The sequence below is a fragment of the Schistocerca cancellata genome, chromosome 2, assembly GCF_023864275.1.
Source record: "Schistocerca cancellata isolate TAMUIC-IGC-003103 chromosome 2, iqSchCanc2.1, whole genome shotgun sequence".
Taxonomy (NCBI): Eukaryota; Metazoa; Arthropoda; class Insecta; order Orthoptera; family Acrididae; genus Schistocerca; species Schistocerca cancellata.
The window spans coordinates 52661495-52681071 of NC_064627.1; the positions used below are offsets into that span (position 1 = coordinate 52661495).

At 46.0% G+C, this 19577-nt stretch overlaps 1 protein-coding gene and 1 pseudogene across 2 annotated transcripts in view; one reads left to right on the forward strand and one right to left on the reverse strand.

The window, feature by feature from the left end:
• LOC126161328 (solute carrier organic anion transporter family member 5A1) overlaps positions 1–19577 on the reverse strand; it is a 547181-nt gene that overhangs the window by 205671 nt on the left and 321933 nt on the right. The window lies entirely within an intron of this gene.
• On the forward strand, positions 1713–1830 carry LOC126164129 (5S ribosomal RNA; annotated as a pseudogene).

Consider the following 19577-nt stretch of genomic DNA (forward strand, 5'->3'; position numbering starts at 1 on the left):
TGCCGAAGCGATTAAACGGGAGCCAGCGGCTGCCGCGGCGGGTTGCATAATCTACAGGCGCAACGGGACGCACACGTTCTCTCTCTCTCGGCTACAGCACGCGGCGTATCGGAGCAGAATCTGTTACCTCAACTTCCTGCATCCATCAGTTGCGCTGGCACGGGACTGCCTCTGTGGATAAAACAAAGAATACTGCTGACTCTTGCTGGTTGAAATGAACTTCAGAAAGATAAGTTTATGTCTGTATGACATGCGGCTGTCAATATGTCCTTCATTATCACTAACAGTTTTGATTAATACCCATCACAGTATAACAGCGCGCAACTCTCTCTCTCTCTCTCTCTCTCTCACACACACACACACACACACACACACAATATATATACACGCATTATATAGTTCTTTCTTCACTTCGCCTTACAATTACTTTTCGTGTTGACAAAATGTACTCTTGTTAGAGAAGGTTTTAATTCTACATATTTGCTTAACGCTCCATTACTAACATTCCTATTGTGTCTGTCATAGTCTGTACTATAAACAGTGCTTTAACGACAGCAATGGATGGTTCAAATGGCTCTGAACACTATGGGACTCAACATCTGAGGTCATCAGTCCCCTAGAACGTAGAACTACTTAAACCTAACTAACCTAAGGACATCACACACATCCATGGCCGAGGCAGGATTCGAACCTGCGACCGTAGCGGTCGCGCGGTTCCAGACTGAAGCGCCTAGAACCGCTCGGCCACACAGGTCGGCCCACAGCAATGGAGCGTAATGGTGTTTTATTAAGAACTTCATTGTTCTTCTAAGTGGAACTGTTTGCAGTAGAATTAAGTATTGAAACATCCCCTTTGAACATTTATATAGGACTGAGCTTAAACTGACACACAATATTTTTAGCGCAACGCAATCTGACTTTCAATAATCCGTACAAAACAATGGCCCTGACTAACATTAACCTGTACCTTTCACAAATCACTTACCTCACAAAAATCTTCGTTACTCGAACTACTGCAATACAGCGAGCGCCACTACTGCCAGCTAAATAAAAGATTCTAAAGGCACTAACTACTGATAGGCATCGTTAGCAAATGAAAGATTTTAATAGAGAACAAACAATGTATTTACCTTAATAATCATAATATATATAGCAGTTCATGACAAATTTCAAAACTCCGCCATCTCTCTCCCCACATCTCACCTCCAACTGCGCAACGCTACGCGCTGTTCACATCCAGCTGCCGCTGCCCAACACTACAATGGGAGACAACAATGCAAACTAGCCACAGACTGCACACAGCACAGCCAGTGATTTTCATATAGAGCGCTACGTAACGTTGCCAATAAGAAAACACAGCCTACTTACAGTATGTGTTCGATTTTAGAAAAGTTGTCATCCGCCGATTCGCTTTTTGTTTATAAAGTGAGTATTTCAGTTGTTTTCATATGGACATGATGGGCAGATACAGGGTCCAAACGGAATTGGGTTCCTTTTTGTCCTTCCTTTATTTCACAACAGAGGCCTCGGTTCGACTGCGCAGAATGTCTTAGACATCCTGTTTGAGGAAACGAACGTTCGTCTGTCTGATAGAATTTTCGTAGCGCTCCCTGAACCAGTAGTTCTCATGGACGAGGATTAGCACGTTGAGGATGAAGAGATAGGAGACAAACGCAATAAACGTTCTGTTCGACAGGCAACATCTGTGTACAGCCAACGGCCTTGCCGCAGTGGTAACACCGGTTCCCGTCAGATCACCGAAGTTAAGCGTTGTCGGGCTGGGCTAGCACTTGGATGGGTGACCATCCGGTCTGCCGAGCGCTGTTGGCAAGCGGGGTGCACTCAGCCCTTGTGAGGCGAACTGAGGAGCTACTTGGTTGAGAAGTAGCGGCTCCGGTCTCGTAAACTGACATACGGCTGGGAGAGCGGTGTGCTGACCACATGCGCCTCCGTATCCGCACATCCAGTGACGCCTGTGGACTGAGGAAGACATGGCTGCCGGTCGGTACCGTTGGGCCTTCCTGGCCTGTTCGTGCGGAGTTTGATTTTAACATTGTCTTATCATGAATCAATGCACAAATATCTTGGGAGAAACTCTTGCAAGCAATTTATCACAGAAAACAAATCCTATTTGGATATAGAGCGTGCTGTCTATCCACCTCTTCTGAATATCTTATAAATTTTTCGTTTTACCAAAGAATATCACCAAATGCCAATAAAGCATATGAAGAACAATTGGGTAAGGGCAATGCCACACTTTTTCAGGTGCCTGATCCAGTGTGGGCCGTATTAATTATCGTACCGCAGTGAAACTTGATAGGTAGTTTAATGCATTAATTCGGGACTCACTTACTCAAGAAAAAAAATAGTTCCAGCGGTTAATAATAAAATCAACATTATGCCATACCGAGTTCTTTGTATACGTTCCCTAATCGCAGTTCCACCACGTAGACAACCGTCTCTCCCACTTCTTTAACACCAGGTCAGGTTAGGTTAAAATTTAGAATCGTGCCTTACACAAGGACGTGGTCAATCCCATACTCTTGTGAGGGCTATATGAAATAACGTGGTTTAGGCGATTCAGAGCTGTTGCTGTGTAGGCGTTATGTCATTACTTTATTTAATGCCTCACTGCTCATCAGCTGCGCAGAGGTGCGTTTCGATTTTTATTCTCTTTCAAAGAACACAAGTCGCTTTAAACTGTTAATTATCGTTAACGAGCCGATTTAAACCAGTAGCACACGGATAAGCCTTTCACGATAATTAATAAATTATTTTGTTGTTGACAGCAAAGTAAGCTTTGTTATAGAAAACTGGATTCAGTGATACTGAACTCGATAGCTGAATGAGATATTTTATGAATGGCGTGCAGTGTGACGCGGAGTTCCTTAATACACTCCTGGAAATTGAAATAAGAACACCGTGAATTCATTGTCCCAGGAAGGGGAAACTTTATTGACACATTCCTGGGGTCAGATACATCACATGATCACACTGACAGAACGACAGGCACATAGACACAGGCAACAGAGCATGCACAATGTCGGCACTAGTACAGTGTATATCCACCTTTCGCAGCAATGCAGGCTGCTATTCTCCCATGGAGACGATCGTAGAGATGCTGGATGTAGTCCTGTGGAACGGCTTGCCATGCCATTTCCACCTGGCGCCTCAGTTGGACCAGTGTTCGTGCTGGACGTGCAGACCGCGTGAGACGACGCTTCATCCAGTCCCAAACATGCTCAATGGGGGACAGATCCGGAGATCTTGCTGGCCAGGGTAGTTGACTTACACCTTCTAGAGCACGTTGGGGGCACGGGATACATGCGGACGTGCGTTGTCCTGTTGGAACAGCAAGTTCCCTTGCCGGTCTAGGAATGGTAGAACGATGGGTTCGATGACGGTTTGGATGTACCGTGCACTATTCAGTGTCCCCTCGACGATCACCAGTGGTGTACGGCCAGTGTAGGAGATCGCTCCCCACACCATGATGCCGGGTGTTGGCCCTGTGTGCCTCGGTCGTATGCAGTCCTGATTGTGGCGCTCACCTGCACGGCGCCAAACACGCATACGACCATCATTGGCACCAAGGCAGAAGCGACTCTCATCGCTGAAGACGACACGTCTCCATTCGTCCCTCCATTCACGCCTGTCGCGACACCACTGGAGGCGGGCTGCACGATGTTGAGGCGTGAGCGGAAGACGGCCTAACGATGTGCGGGACCGTAGCCCAGCTTCATGGAGACGGTTGCGAATGGTCGTCGCCGATACCCCAGGAGCAACAGTGTCCCTAATTTGCTGGGAAGTGGCGGTGCGGTCCCCTACGGCACTGCGTAGGATCCTACGGTCTTGGCGTGCATCCGTGCATCGCTGCGGTCCGGTCCCAGGTCGACGGGCACGTGCACCTTCCGCCGACCACTGGCGACAACATCGATGTACTGTGGAGACCTCACGCCCCACGTGTTGAGCAATTCGGCGGTACGTCCACCCGGCCTCCCGCATGCCCACTATACGCCCTCGCTCAAAGTCCGTCAACTGCACATACGGTTCACGTCCACGCTGTCGCGGCATGCTACCAGTGTTAAAGACTGCGATGGAGCTCCGTATGCCACGGCAAACTGGCTGACACTGACGGCGGCGGTGCACAAATGCTGCGCAGCTAGCGCCATTCGACGGCCAACACCGCGGTTCCTGGTGTGTCCGCTTTGCCGTGCGTGTGATCATTGCTTGTACAGCCCTCTCGCAGTGTCCGGATCAAGTATAGTGGGTCTGACACACCGGTGTCAATGTGTTCTTTTTTCCATTTCCAGGAGTGTATTTCATAAACAGGTAATACCGACACAACCCTCTCCGTAACTTCATTTTCCACTTCGTCATTCATTTCTGTCTTCGGCCTTCCTCTTGAGAGCGGTGTATGTGGTGCAGCTGGTGTCCTCCATGATCTGGTCGATGTGTTCAAGTATGAGTATGCCCCTCGTGTTTTTCCTTTGAACAGTCCCTTCAATGATACTTCTGACGAAACCATCACGTCTCAGCTGATGTCCAACCCATGAGTCCCTTCTGTGTAACATACACTATGTGATCAAAAGTGTCCGGACACCCCCAAAAACAAACGTTTTCCATATGAGGTGCATTATGCTACCACCTGTTGCCAGGTGCTCCATATCAGCGGCCTCAGTAGTCATTAGACATCGTGAGAGACTAGAAAGGGGCGCTCCAAGGAACTCACGGATTTCGAAAGTGGTCAGGTGTTTGGGTGTCACTTGTGTCATATGTCTGTACGCGAGATTTCCACACTCCGAAACATCCCTAGGTCCACTGTTTCCGATGTGATAGTGAAGTGGAAACATGACACGTACAGCACAAAGGCGTACAGCCTGACCTCGTCTGTTGACTGACAGAGACCGCCGACAGTTGAAGAGGGTCGTAATGTGTAATAAGCAGACATCTATCCAGACCATCACACAGGAATTCCAAACTGCATCACGATCCACTACACCATGACAGACAGGTGGGATGTGAGACAACTTGGATTTCATGGTCTAGCGGCTGCTCATAATCCACACATCACGCCGGCAAATACCAAACGACGCCTCGCTTGGTGTAAGGAGCGTAAATATTGGACGATTGAACAATGGAAAAACGTTGGGTAGAGTGACGAATCACCGTACACAATGTGGCGATCTGATGGCAGGGTGTAGGTATGGCGAATGCCTGGTGAAGAGCTGCCAGCGTGTGTAGTGCCAACAGCAAAATTCGGAGGTGGTGGTGTTGTTATGGTGAGGTCGTGTTTTTCATGGAGGGGGCTTGCACCCCTTGTTGTTTTCCGTGGCACTATCACAGCACAGGCCTACATTGATGTTTTAAGCACATTCTTGCTTCCCACTGGTGACGAGCAATTCGGGGATGGCGATATCGTCTTTCAACACATGTTCTTGGACTGACCTGCACAGAGTCCTGACCTGAATCCTATAGAACACCTCTGGGATATTTTGGAACGTAGACTTAGTGCCAGGCCTCACCGACCGATATCGATACCTCTCCTCAGCGCAGCACTCCGTGAAGAATGGGCTGCCATTCCCCAAGAAACCTTGTTGTTGTTGTTGTGGTCTTCAGTCCTGAGACTGGTTTGATGCAGCTCTCCATGCTACTCTATCCTGAGCAAGCTTCTTCATCTCCCAGTACCTACTGCAACCTACATCCTTCTGAACCTGCTTAGTGTATTCATCTCTTGGTCTCCCTCTACGATTTTTACCCTACACGCTGCCCTCCAATACTAAACTAGTGATCCCTTGATGCCTCAGAACATGTCCTACCGAACGATCCCTTCTTCTGGTCAAGTTGTGCCACTAACTTCTCTTCTCCCCAATCCTATTCAATACTTCCTCATTAATTATGTGATCTACCCATCTAATCTTCAGCATTCTTCTGTAGCACCACATTTCGAAAGCTTCTATTCTCTTCTTGTCCAAACTATTTATCGTCCATGTTTCACTTCCATACGTGGCTACACTCCATACAAATACTTTCAGAAATGACTTCCTGACACTTAAATCTATACTCGATGTTAACAAATTTCTCTTCTTCAGAAACGCTTTCCTTGCCATTGCCAGTCTACATTTTATATCCTCTCTACTTCGACCATCATCAGTTATTTTGCTCCCCAAATAGCAAAACTCTTTTACTACTTTAAGTGTCTCATTTCCTAATCTAATACCCTTAACATCACCCGACTTAATTCGACTACATTCCATTATCCTCGTTTTGCTTTTGTTGATGTTCATCTTATATCCTCCGTTCAAGACACCATCCATTCCGTTCAACTGCTCTTCCAAGTCCTTTGCTGTCTCTGAAAGAATTACAATGTCATCGGCGAACCTCAAAGTTTTTATTTCTTCTCCATGGATTTTAATACCTACTCCAAATTTTTCTTTTGTTTCCTTTACTGCTTGCTCAATGTACAGATTGAATAACATCGGGGAGAGGCTACAACCCTGTCTTACTCCCTTCCCAACCACTGCTTCCCTTTCATGTCCCTCGACTCTAATAACTGCCATCTGGTTTCTGTACAAATTGTAAATAGAAACCTTACAGTACCTAATTTAACGTATGCCTGCGAGAGTGGTAGCTGTCGTCGAGGCTAAGGGTGGGCCAACACCATATTGAATTCCAGCATTACCGATGGAGGGTGTCACGAATTTGTAAGTCATTTTCAGTAAGGTGTCCGGATGCTTTTGATCATATAGTGTATCTTGTCTACCCAGGAAATCTGAGCATTCTGCGGTAGCACTGCATCTCGAAGGCTGTTATTTTATGCTTTTCTTCTTCTCCGAGTGTCTATGCCCACTTCCGTACAGCACACTCCAGACGAATGTTTGCTTTAAAAATCATCTTTCTCTATTTTACGACAATGTACAAACTCAATATTTAAAAAAACGTTGCTCAGCTTCACATGGGTACAAAAACAGTACTTTCACCGATGTTAAGAGTAGCAAATGCTGTACAAAGCGCATTGTCACAACGAAACATGTCTTCCCTAGAGCATGGATGTGTGCGATGTCCTTAGGTTAGTTAGGTTTAATTATTTCTAAGTTCTAGGCGACTGATGACCTCAGAAGTTAAGTCGCATAGTGCTCAGAGCCATTTGAACCATTTTTTTCCCTAGAGGGACGAAATTAATTCAAAATTTGGAAACGAAGGTTGGATTTTGTACAATGAATTCTAATAAGATATTATATTAAATGGCCGAGATTAAACAAAAAAGCATTAATAAATACAATGAACAGTTTGTATGAATGAACTATGCAATAGGACCAGCACTGAACAACGGCATTAGAGATTCTGTATGTTCTGTATGAAGTAAAGGATGCGGCGTGGGAACTTCCTTATTTTGAACAAAATCATAAAATTGAAAGTATGCGAGCTATCAATAAAATTCTCTTTTCTTTACGTAAAGGTACAATTGAAGATATATTTCATTAGGTTTTGAAAATGACGTCTGGAAGAGGGCCTCCGTTCTGTCGAAATTGGCAGTTTCATTCCACTTGCTCCAGCATGTCTCTGTCTACTTTGGCAACAGCAGCACGAATATTGTGCGGCAGCTCACTCAGGGTCAGTGGACGATTGGTATACATCAAGGATTTGAGATAGCCCCATGAGGAAAAGTCGCTGGGGGGCTAAACTTGGTGAGCTTGCTTGGCCACTGAAGGTCGTCCATCAAAGAGATGAGGCGGCCGGGAGATTGTTCGCGTAAGAGTGAGTCTCATTGACGTTCGTGACGTGGCGCCGAGTTGTTGGAACCAGAGATCTCCCACATCCATTTCTTCAAGTTCGGGAAGAAGAAACTCAATCATCTGGACACAATGCTCATCTCTATGAAGAACTATGGGCCGAATAATGCATATTTTGGAAAATACACACCAAACAGTCACACGATCTGTACATAAGGGCTGCTCATGGAGTTCTCGGTGATTCGTGACATTCCAATGTCGCACGTTTTGTTTATTCACGCATCCAAACAAATGAAAATTTGCCTCGTCGCTGAAAAACACAAGGGCACTAGGTTTTCGATCAACTTTTCACATGCATGTTTTCTTTAAACAAAATCGCGTGGATTGTGTGCAACACTTCCAGACCGCATGTATGAAACTTGGATGGAGACGAGGTACTGGCAGCAGTAAAGCTGTGAGGATGGGGCGTGAGTCGTGCTTGGGGTAGCTCAGATGGTAGAGCACGTGCCCTCGAAAGTCAAAGGTCCTGAGCTGGAGCCACGGTCCGGCACACAGTTTTAATCTGCCAGAAAGTTTCATATCAGCGCACGCTCCGCTGCAGAGTGAAAATCTCATTCCGCAGGGATGAATCTCACGTCTTCACGAAGAACTCGCCTTAAAACTCTACGACCGGAAATTCCACGAGCGGCTGCGTGTGTGCTTCCAGATCGCTTGGGGGAATTCAAAACGGCCAGCCTGCCTCTCTGGACTTTTTCTGGTGTCCTGATAGTTCTTGAAAGTCCTGGTTTCGTTTTCCACACACTACTGGTATTCATAAAAGTGTCCATCCACAGAACAATCGATTTGCGATCAGGAACATGACCTGCAAGCGCGATATTAAACTGCTCTCTGCATGCACGCTGAGTTGCGATGACCGAACGGCCATTGGAAAAGTTAAGTCACCACGGCGAAAGCGCGCTCCTCCCTAGCTCACAGCATTATCGCTACTAAACTAACCTTAAGAAACCCTCTAGGTCACGTCCTTTCGAATGCGCTCAACCCCACACAACTGTTTTTCTTGATGCGATAATTTACCAACAGCCGTACGTATTGTAGAAATTTATTTTATGAACTTCTTATGTGCTACCAGTTTCAGCATTACATTGATGCCAGGCCCCATTCAGGCCCCACACGTCATAGTCGAAAAATCGCTATTCGCGGAAGGAGCCATATAACTGTGTCACCTGGCCACCAAGAGCTGTTGCATAACGATTTGATTCACGGATCCAGTTATATGGCTCCTTCCGTGTATAGCGATTTTACTACTATGACGTGTGGGGCCTAAAGATGGCATCAATGTAATGCCGAAACTGATAGCACATAAGAAGTTCATAAAATAAATTTCTACAATACGTACGGCTGTTGGTAAATTATTGCATCAAGAGATACATGCCAGCCGTTGTCCTGTGGTCCATAATTGTTGGTAAGGCGGGTACCAGGTTGAGATTCATTGGGAGAGTCCTTAGGAAATGTAGTCCATCAACAAAGTAGGTGGCTTACAAAATACTCCTTCGACATATGCTTGAGTATTGCTCATCAGTGTGGGATCCGTACCAGGTCGGGTTGACGGAGGAGATAGAGAAGATCCAAAGAAGAGCGGCGCGTTTCGTCACAGGGCCATTTGGTAAGCGTGATAGCGTTACGGAGATGTTTAGCAAACTCAAGTGGCAGACTCAGCAAGAGAGGCGCTCTGCATCGCGGTGTAGCTTGCTGGCCAGGTTCCAAGGGGGTGCGTTTCTGGATGAGGTATCGAATATACAGGGTGATTCAAAAAGAATACCACAACTTTAAAAATGTGTATTTAATGAAAGAAACATAATATAACCTTCTGTTATACATCATTACAAAGAGTATTTAAAAAGGTTTTTTTTCACTCAAAAACAAGTTCAGAGATGTTCAATATGGCCCCCTCCAGACACTCGAGCAATATCAACCCGATACTCCAACTCGTTCCACACTCTCTGTAGCATATCATGCGTAACAGTTTGGATAGCTGCTGTTATTTCTCGTTTCAAATCATCAATGGTGGCTGGGAGACGTGGCCGAAACAGACCCCCATAAGAAAAAATCGCAGGGGGTAAGATCAGGGCTTCTTGGAGGCCAGTGATGTAGTGCTCTGTCACGGGCTGCCTGGCGGCCGATCCATAGCCTCGCGTAGTTGACGTTCAGGTAGTTACGGACAGATAAGTGCCAATGTGGTGGCGCTCCATCCTGCTGAAATATGAATTGTTGTGCTTCTTGTTCGAGCTGAGGGAACAGCCAATTCTCTAACATCTCCAGATACTGTAGTCCAGTTACAGTAGCACCTTCGAAGAAAAAGGGACCAAAAACTTTATTGGCTGAAATGGCACAGAAAACGTTCACCTTAGGCGAGTCACGTTCATACTGAGTTGTTTCCCGCGGATTCTCAGTGCCCCATATACAGACATTGTGACGGTTGACTTTCCCGTTAGTGTGGAAAGTTGCTTCATCACTAAACACAATCTTTGAAACGAAAGATTCATCTGTTTCCATTTGAGCAAGGATAAATTCACAGAAATCGATTCTTTTAATCTTATCAGCTGCAGACAGTGCTTCGTTCGAAATGCACGCTGAACAACTGTCGTCGATTCACTTCTGCCGTACTCAATAACACAAAAAGCTTTCTGTTGAGCGGTCGCCATCTTAGCATCAACTGACGCTGACGCCTAGTCAACAGCGCCTCAAGCGAACAAATGTACAACTAAATGAAACTTTATAGTTCCCTTAATTCGCCGACAGATAGTGCTTAGCTCTGTCTTTTGTCGTTGCAGAGTTTTAAATTCCTAAAGTTGTGGTATTCTTTTTGAATCACCCTGTATTGCTTCCCCCTACTTATACCTCCCGAGGAGATCACGAAAGGAGATTCGAGCGCGTACGGAGTCTTCCCGCGAACTATACGCGACCGGAACAGGAAAGGGAGGCAATGACAGTGGCACGTGAAGTGCCCTCCGCCACACACCGTTGGGTGGCTTGCGGAGTATAAATGTAGATGTAGATAATGGATCAACGAAGATGAGTAACTGTGGCGCGCTTTTCAAATATGGGAGTTCCCGAGTCGCACTCTGTACAAGAAGACCTTTGTTCTTCTTTTGTTGTTATGGTGATAAAACTAAACATACATATAGCTCTAAAGGAGGAGGAGGAGGAGGAGATTAGTATTTAAGGTCGACAACGAGGTTATTAGAGACGGAGCAAAAGCTCCGATTAGGGAAGGACGGGGAAGGAAATCGGTCATGTCCTCTCAAAGGAACCATCCCGGCATTTGCCTGAAGTGATTTAGCGATATCACAGAAAACCTAAATGAGGATGGCCGAACGCGCGTTTCATCCGTCGTCCTCCTCAATGCGAGCCCGGTGTGCTATCCACTGCGCCACCTGGATCAGTTATAGCTCTATAAAGTGGTATTCTATAATGTAAGTAGCATTGTGATATTTTATACATCGATTTGCCACTTACAATGTCAAGTGATTTGCTGTAAGTTTCTCGTGTTTGTCAAACGCTTCCGACACTGTGCATTCGTCCGGCACACTTGTGCTCGAAGCAGTAGCGGGGAACGCTCCATTCCATTCCACGCACGGTCTCTCTGGTCAGGAATTATTCCTGTTTCTGTTCGCCGGCTCCACCTCCAAGGCCAAGGTTCAAGGGCCTCGATGCCTGCGGCTGGAATGTGGCGCCTGCAGTTGGCGGCCGGAGCGCTCTGCGGTTTCTTTTGTGGAGCCCGGCCGGCTACCGGCAATAGGCTCCCAGCAGGCGTCCATAATAAAAGAGTGCGCACACACACACACACATAGCGACAACTTGCAGGTGCACAAGAAGGTGGCAGGTGTACCACTGTGAGCGGAACACGCACTCTCCTATAAAATTATTATAACCTCTACCTAGAAGCTCATCACATAATGTACATTGCCAAAAAACTAACGCTTGACCAATGATAAGCAATCCCTACAAGGGAAATGAAGGCAATATAATAAACTGGTGTGCAAAAAGTCCGGACGACTTTTGCAAGATGTGTCCGCTGTCAACTAACATAACTCGATGAAATTTAGAGCCATACATAAAAAGAACTCATCAAAACTAGACATAGTTGTCTCACTGGGAATTCCGCGATCGTTCATTAAGTAAAATATGGAGTTTCAGTCTTCGATCGCTATTCTTTATTTTCAATTACCGGTTTCGGTCTAGCTGCCCATCTTCAGATATTTTTTCACTAACTGTATCTCTCTTATTAATTACATTTTTAAAATTTTCTAACAGATCTGAAGATGGGCAGCTAGCCCGAAACCGGTAATTGAAAATAAAGAAGACTGAAACTCCATATTTTACTTATATAAAAAGAACTGCTACAGTATGGGACAGAAGTTAACTGAAAGAATTACGAAATGATACGTATAGAAAAAAAAATGGTTCAAATGGCTCTGAGCACTATGGGACTCAACTGCTGAGGTCATTAGTCCCCTAGAACTTAGAACTACGTAAACCTAACTAACCTAAGGACATCATACACATCCATACCCGAGGCAGGATTCGAACCTGCGACCGTAGCGGTCGCGCAGTTCCAGACTGTAGCGCCTAGAACCCCTCGGCCACTCCGGCCGGCTCTTGAAAGTCTCTTCGGGTTTGCTGCCGGATGCTAAAATCACCTCTATTAACTATTTCACCGATGCAACTGTTCTCAGCGGGAATCAGCAGCAGCTGCAGAGTTCTCCTGATGGTGGCAAAGAAGTGGATCGCCGAAATATTGAATCCAATTGATTGTACACTGAAGCGCCAAAGAAACTGTTATAGCTATGCGTATTCAAATACAGAAATATGTAAACAGGCAGAATACGGCGCTCTGGTCGGCGACGTCTATATAAGCCAATATAAGCCAGCAAATGTCTGGCGCAGTTGTTAGATCGGTTACAGCTGCTACAATGGCAGGTTATTAAGATTTAAGTGAGTTTGAACGTGGTGTTACAGTCGGCGCACGAGCGATGGGACACAGCATCTCCGAGGTAGCGATGAAGTGGGGTTTTTTTCCGTACGACCATTTCACGAGTGCAGCGTGAGGAATCCGGTAAAACATCAAATCTCCGACATCGCTGCAGCCGGAAAAAGATCCTGCAAGAACCGGACGAACGACGATTGAAGAGAATCGTTCAGCGTGACAGGGGTGCAGCCCTTCCGAAAATTGCCGCAGATTTCAATTCTGGGCTATCAACAAGTGTCAGCGTGCGAACCATTCAACGAAACGTCATCGATACGGGATGCCCACTCGTGCACGCTTGATGACTGCACGATACAAAGCTTTACGCCTCGCCTGGGGCCGACAACACCGACACTGGACTACTGATGACGGGAAACACGTTCCGTGTCGGACGAGTCTCATTCCAAACTGTACCGCGCGGACGGACGTGTACGGGTATGGAGACAACCTCATGAATGCATGGACCATGTCAAGGGACTGTTCGAACTGGTGGAGGTTCTGTAGTGGTGTGAGGCGTGTGCACTTGGTGTGATATGGTTGGTGTGATATGATAGGACTAGATACGACTGTGAGAGGTGACACGTACGTAAGCATCTTGTCTCATCATCTGCATCCATTCATGTCCATTGTGCATTCCGACGAACTTGGGCAATTCCAGCAGGACAATTCGACACCCCACACGTCCAGAATTCCGACAGAGTGGCTCCAGGAACACTATTGAGTTTAAACACGTCCGCTGGCCACCAAACTCCCAAGACATGAATGTTATTGTGCCTAAGACATATGAGACAGAAGAGAATACAATAAGAATTAAAAATTCCAGCCTCAAATGCTTCGATTCTCTTCTGTTCTGGTCCTCCCACAGTCCATACAGTCCATGTCCCACCACCATAGAATGCTGAGATCCAAATGTAAATTTTCAGAAATGACTTCCTCAAGTTAAGACCTATGTTTGATGCTAGGCCAGGAATCCCTTTATCACCTGTGCTAGTCTGCTTTTTATGTCTTCCTCACTCCGTCCGTTACAGGTTATTTTGCTGCCTATGTAGCAGAATTACTTCGCGATTGCCAATTGTAATGTTAAGTTTCTCGCTGTTCTCATTCCTGTCACTTGTCATTGCTGTCGTCTTTCTTCAAAATGGCTCAAATGGCTCTGAGCACTATGGGACTTATCTTCTGAGGTCATCAGTCCCCTAGAACTTAGAACTACTTGAACCTAACTAACCTAAGGACATCACACACATCCATGCTCGAGGCAGGATTCGAACCTCGGACCGTAGCGGTCGCGCGGTTTCAGACTGTAGCGCCCAGAACCGCTCGGCCAATCCGGCCGGCGGTCTTTCTTCGATTCACTCTGAATCCATATTCTGTACTCATTAGACTGCTCATGCCATTCGACACATCGTGCAATTCTTCTTCACTTTCACTGAGAATAGCAATGTCATCAGCGAATCCTATCATCGATCTCGATTGACCCTGAATTTCAATCCCACCCCCTATCAACAACAAATTTAACTGTGTGTTTGTCCTTCTCTAGTGTGTACTAGAGATGGGGGATCCACTCTTGAACTGATTCATAGAGTTGAATCTATCAAAGGAGTGAACAATCAGTGATTCAGAAAAAAAGAACGGTAGCTCCAAACGTTTCCCACGGCAGAGAGAGAGAGAGAGAGAGAGAGAGAGAGAGAGAGAGAGAGAGACGGAGCATATCAGCAGCGCCTCTGCTGGTCACAGCACAGTGCACACCACACAACACAGCCAGCGCCGGCCTCTGTCCTGCTTCTACCTTGGCTGCCTGCATTGTGCAGTGCCCCATTGGATTTTGTGTTTCACATATGCCGTGCTGTCTCTGTGCGTCGTCTGCCGCGTGCAGTGTCTGGCGCAGCTTAACTTCGCATCGCACTCTGTCAGCGATCGTTTCAGTCGCACGTCCTGCCCTCTGGGCAGTTGATGCGAGCAACAGGACAGAGAGCCACCTAGCGGATAACACAGGAACTACTTGCAACAACCTGCTCGCAAGGGAACGGACGATTTGTCTCGGAGCGGGTGTGTTCACCGCTCCCCCCACCGCTCAACGCTCACCCCACCGTTCTCGACTCTAGCCAGAGCGTTGAGCAAAGCAACTCAGGTGTCACTCTGGTCTCTGCGGTCTTAGCTCAGGCAGTAATACAGCTCGCGGCTCGACCTGCTCGACTCAGTGCTTCTGCATCGGAGTTCGTCTCTACTGGATATTGTTCTTCGTAGTAATACCGCTATGTATATTACATTATTATGTTATGTATACATCATTTGTTTTTATTTTATTTTTATTTGTAGGATTTTTATTATGGACACTCGAATTTACGCTTTAATTACGAGCGAACCGATAAACGTATCGCAAAATGTGATACACCAATATTTTCCTTGTTTTATTCTGCGTAAGGCTATATGCAGCACTTTCGTTTTACAGTCAAATTTATATTTTTTTTCTTATTCTGGTACGGATTTTGCGATTTTAGGCGTCTTCAGAAGGAAACGTTCAGTTTAAAAATATATGGCTTGCAATGTATTTGTATGAGGTTAATGAAATTTTAATACATTATAGCCAAATATATTGTTAATCTAAATCTCAAGTTACAACATTTTCCGATGACCCAAAAACCACGATAGTGCAAAATAAATCAATAATCAAAAACTTTGTCATATCGTGGAAATTTCAATAAACAATACAAAATTCTTACTCATTATCTGTGTTACTTCAAAATAGGATCAAATAAGATCAAAATACAGGTATAGTACTGGAATAAACCAAGTTTAAAGGGCAATGTGCCTTCCATTTATTTTCTATTGTAAATGAGTGGTGAGTCATGAAAAAGAGCTAATTCATTTCAGGGAGTGAAGAGTTCTGATCCGATCTCTGAAAAGAACAGTTTTGCCCATCTCTAGTGTGTACGCATAATGTGTAAATTTTCGTTATTTGCTTCTCTTCCTGGCGTTGCGATATTAACGGCAACCCGTGTAAACGAGAACGGCTGGATGGGGATCTGAGCCACGCTATTCATGCGGCAGCTTTCTAGGTATAGGCCAATGCAGCACGGCTCTTCTGGATGTGACATGACCCAGCCGTGGTCGTTATCCAATGCCGATGGAGAACCCTTCACGGACATAAACGACCGACTTTGTCAGTACGGCTCCATTCCCCTTTGAACCTCGCAACTGGGCGGCGCTTCTGGCAGTTGTGCCCGACACAGGTCGCGCAAACAGCTAGCGTTCTCGGGCGGCGAGCACAATAATGGGAGGAGCATTACGCGACTCGCGCTAACGACGTCAATCAGGCCGGCCATGCGCCGCACAGCACAGTACTGTGCGAGCGCGTCGTTTTCCCGCGGCGGCAGTGAATGCGCGATGATGAGTAATTACCCTGGCCCGGCTGCAGCCGCCGCCCGGCAAAAAGGGAAACGAGCCAGCGGAACGCCACTGTGATGGAGAGGAGGGGGCGGGGGGGACAGCAGAGCAGCTGAAAACACTGGACTGGCGCCCGCTGGTCGATACCGGCGCGACTGCGACTGGCACCGCCCGCGCACTGCACAGCCGACGGATCCGCCGGCGACCTGGCCCGGGCACAGAAAGTCCATCCCCCCCCCCCCACCCTCCACCAACGCCACCCCCACCCCAACACGTCACGCCGACTCAGCACCCGCCATTTACATCTTAGACTGCAGCGGTGTCTTCATCAAGTCTGAGACCGTGCGGCGACTCTTCTCTCTCTCTCTCTCGCCATTTCCCTGTTCTTGCCCCAAGTTTCACGCTTTGTCGACAAGGGTCGCGAGCGCAGTTTGCGAAGAATCAGTCTTTTCGATCTTCATCAAAGCGATTTTCTGAAGACCCTTCGCGATACTTATACGAGCGCTATCCGGAAAAAAAAAGCCCAACGGTACCGATCAGCCGCCGTGTCATCCTAAAGCCGCCGGCACACGGACCGTGCTGTCGAACGTCAACGTTGAGCGTGCCGAGTTCAACGTGCTGCTGAACGCTCAGGAACGATGCTACTTGGTGCATACGGTGCTTGGGTCCCAACGTGGTACACGCGATCGCAACGCACTCCAGCGGCAGTTGAGGGAAGTTTCTAGTTCGTAAATCACACTGTTTACTAAACGGGCGCGCGTAAAATTCCCACTTTAGCTCTTTTAAAACGCACATTTCCTCCATTGTCCATGAAAAGGAAATCAATAAGGACACAGGCTTATAAAAGTTGCATTACAAACAGTGCGATACAAATTTGCGATACTTCTTCACGTAAGATAAACATTATTTCATCATTCCCACATTTTAGTAAAATTCTAAGGTTAGTCTTACTTGATCACTGTTCCTACCCAGTAGCAGAATCTTTGCAACACGTGAATTACGAAGCGTAAAAGACAAAGGAGGAAAATAGCTTTACACAAGTAGCGCAACGTGCGCTGTAGATCAAGCCAATCGTACAACCAAAGAAAGGTGAACTTATATTTACACAACATCAAAAATTATGGTATATACTTATATTAAACTAATAATAAAGTAACAGAACCTAATAAAAACGCAAATGTTAGGGAAAAACATTTACGTACTGACGAATCGCCAACCACCGCCCAACCATAAAAATTCCACGTACCAGTAACGCTATTCACCATGCTAAACCAACATTTGGTAGTTAATTGGTATTCCTAGGATCTTACGAATCTTAGTACTTGTTGAAAGGTTTTATCGTAGCTATGTTACTAACTGAAATTTAATTATATCAAATTGTACCAAGAACAATGCGTTTTGGGTGCATCTTCAGTGCATTGCTGCCTTCAAATAGCATACTCTCATAATACGCAAGTTGCAGTAATTCTTTTACCACGAATATGATGTTTCTCATTATTTTATTACAACGGATCACACAGTTAACAACGGATTTTCAGTGATTCTCAATTTGCTGGTGCTCAGAAACGGCATATATACGTGTAAGCTTGAAATGAATGCCAATATGTCGCCTCACAACTTTGTGCTGAAGGGAGATGGCGTGCATGTGACGTAGGTGGTGTTGTGCCATCGCATTGGTCAACGCTCAGACGCACGCTCAGAATATCTGACATGCCAGATATTGCTCTGCACGTTCGAAAAGGCCCCCGAACGTGCTATTCCACGCTATGACGTCAGAAACTCGGCACGCTCAACGCTCAACGTTCGGATGCACGGTCCGTGTGCCGACGGCTTAAGCCTGTGGAGGCGGCACTGGATGCGGATACTGTAATATTTCTGGCTTATTCAGCCATCATATTAGGCTCCAGGAAGCTATTCCCAGGGCAGTGGAGATGCAAGAAGCATAGAGATGACGCAATGTGGGATGAGGTACCGGTGACAGATGTCAGATTCGGTACCATTCCCGTGAGAAAGATGCATGATGCTGCTGCTGCTCCGTGTTCCGCGGTAGGGCGCCAAAACGTTAAACTTTAGTTGCTATTATTAATTAAACCTGTCATCCAAATTACTTCACTTTTTTTTCAAATAAACATCTCTCAACAGCCAGCTATCAATCAGTCATTTCAAAATTATTAAAATCAAAGTATTACTAAAACAAAAGACTGACGATATTACTGCCGATGCACTTCGGTGGCGTTCGGGTCGCGCCTTGCTGGCTTGGCGCGCGAAGTGTCTCGGGCAGTCCGGCTCTCCAGTTCTGACCGTTCCAGTAGACAGACATGTTGTCTCTCATAGCAGTATTTGTTTCATGCCATTTTATTTACTGCAGTTCCGACCGTCGCTAGGTACAGACATGTTGTCTCTACTAGTAGTATTTGATTCGTGTAATTTTATTCTCCAGTTCTGACGGTTCCAGTAGACAGACCTGTTTTCTGTGGCAGGATGTATTTCATGTTATTTTAGCCAGATATAATGACTGTGAAAAGATATGTTTAATACGCTGTGATCAAGAATAGTTTCTCGTGTCTATATCAATAAAAATGCAGTAAATGAAGCAGGCAAAAAGGAATACAAACGTCTCAAAAATGAGATCGACAGGAAGTGCAAAATGGCTAAGCAGGGATGGCTAGAGGACAAATGCAAGGATGTAGAGGCTTTTCTCACTAGGGGTAAGATAGATACTGCCTACAGGAAAATTAAAGAGACCTTTGGAGATAAGAGAACCACTTGTATGAACATCAAGAGCTCAGATGGGAACCCAGTTCTAAGCAAAGAAGGGAAGGCAGAAAGGTGGAAGGAGTATATAGAGGGTCTATACAAGGGCGATGTACTTGAGGACAATATTATGGAAATGGAAGAGGATGTAGATGAAGATGAAATGGGAGATACGATACTGCGTGAAGAGTTTGACAGACCACTGAAAGACCTGAGTCGAAACAAGGCCCTCGGAGTAGACAACATTCCATTGGAACTACTGACGGCCTTGGGAGAGCCAGTCCTGACAAAACTCTACCATCTGGTGAGCAAGATGTATGAAACAGGCGAAATACCCTCAGACTTCAAGAAGAATATAATAATTCCAATCCCAAAAAAAGCAGGTGTTGACAGATGTGAAAATTACCGAACAATCAGTTTAATAAACCACAGCTGCAAAATACTAACACGAATTCTTTACAGACGAATGGAAAAACTAGTAGAAGCCGACCTCGGGGAAGATCAGTTTGGATTCCGTAGAAATACTGGAACACGTGAGGCAATACTGACCTTACGACTTATCTTAGAAGAAAGATTAAGGAAAGGCAAACCTACGTTTCTAGCATTTGTAGACTTAGAGAAAGCTTTTGACAATGTTGAGTGGAATACTCTCTTTCAAATTCTCAAGGTGGCAGGGGTAAAAT